A 1,436-nucleotide genomic window follows, 5' to 3' on the forward strand; every position below is an offset into this window, starting at 1 on the left:
ATACAGTTCCGCAGGGCCTGCAAGACGGAGCTCTTCCGCCAGGCTTTTGAGTAGGAGCCGCCGCCGCCGCCACTATTCCACCACTGAGATTCCATCATCCATCTACCCCATTACTGGGGGGGAAGATGTCGCTCGGCAGAGACAGGGAGAATATCATTCCTGGTGCTCATGCAATTAAAAAAGCTGGCCGCCAATGTGGAATGTTGCGCATCTTGGTGATTTTATGTAAATTATTAGAGCACCAAATTTTATTATGTATGTAATATTGTTTTACTGTTTTAATTTTTTTAATTCGGCATTGCCGCTTGTTAGCCGCCCTGAGCCGCTGGGTAGGGCGGGATGTAAATCCCAAAATAAATAAATAAATAAATAAAACAGAGTTCACCCTCCAAAGGAGGCATTTCCTCCTGGGGAACTGAATATATATTTTAATCCTTTTAATATAAGCTGCCCTGAGCCCACCTTGGCAGGGAGGGCAGGATAAAAATCGAATAAATAAAATAAAAGAAATAAACAAATAAAAATCTCTCATCCGGAGATCAGTTTTAATTCTGTGAGATCTCCTGGCCCCACCTGGAGGCTGGCAACTCTGCTGAGTCTTCAGCCCCAAAATCAACCAGGCACTTCCCTCTCTCGTGGGGTGTGTGTGTGTGTGGGGGGGGTTATTTGGAAGGGTGAAGGGAGGGGGCTACTCTGGGCCGGGTGTGTGTGTGGGGGGGGGTTGTTTGGAAGGGTGAAGGGAGGGGGCTACTCTGGGCCCTCACCAGTTCGAACTCTAGGCCAGGTTGGTGGCAGCTGGTTAAGGCACTTGGCTGCTCCAGAGCGCAAGAGGGCAGGAGGGAAGATGGGCGTGGGGGGGTTTGAGGGCTCTTAGGAGGGGACACCCATCTTAGGCAAGTCCCCACTCTGCCCCCCCCCGCACTGGTGATACCTTGGAGCAGTCACACTGTCTTAGCCTAACCTACCTCACTGGGTTCCTGTGAGGACCAGATGTGATGTAGAGCATATGGGGTGCTCTGAAGGCCCGTAGCCAGGATTTTGTGGCTTGTGGGGCAATTTTTATTTCTGGTGGGGCCGAAGCTCTCAGTGCGCTGTTGGCAGGATAGGGTCTCTGAGTGGCAAGCTGTCCACCACTTTAGAAGTCAGTTCTCAGCTGCTGCAAGTTAATCTCTTCTGCCAGCCTAAGCAACAATTCTGAGAAGAAGCCAGTGTGGGGGGAGGGATGACTTCTATAGTCAAGAGAGCTAACACTTAGGCAGAAAAACTCTCTTAAAGGAGACCAGTTTGAAGAAGAAGAAGAAGAGGAGGAGGAGGAGGAGGAGGAGGAGGAGATTGGACTTATACCCCACCCTTCACTACCCAAAGGAGTCTCAGAGTGGTTTACAAACTCCTTTCCCTTCCCCTCCCCACAGCAGACACCCTGTGAGGTAGGTGGG

This window comes from Gekko japonicus, unplaced genomic scaffold (genome assembly GCF_001447785.1).
Source record: "Gekko japonicus isolate JY-2015 unplaced genomic scaffold, Gekko_japonicus_V1.1 scaffold3548, whole genome shotgun sequence".
In the NCBI taxonomy this organism is placed as follows: Eukaryota; Metazoa; Chordata; class Lepidosauria; order Squamata; family Gekkonidae; genus Gekko; species Gekko japonicus.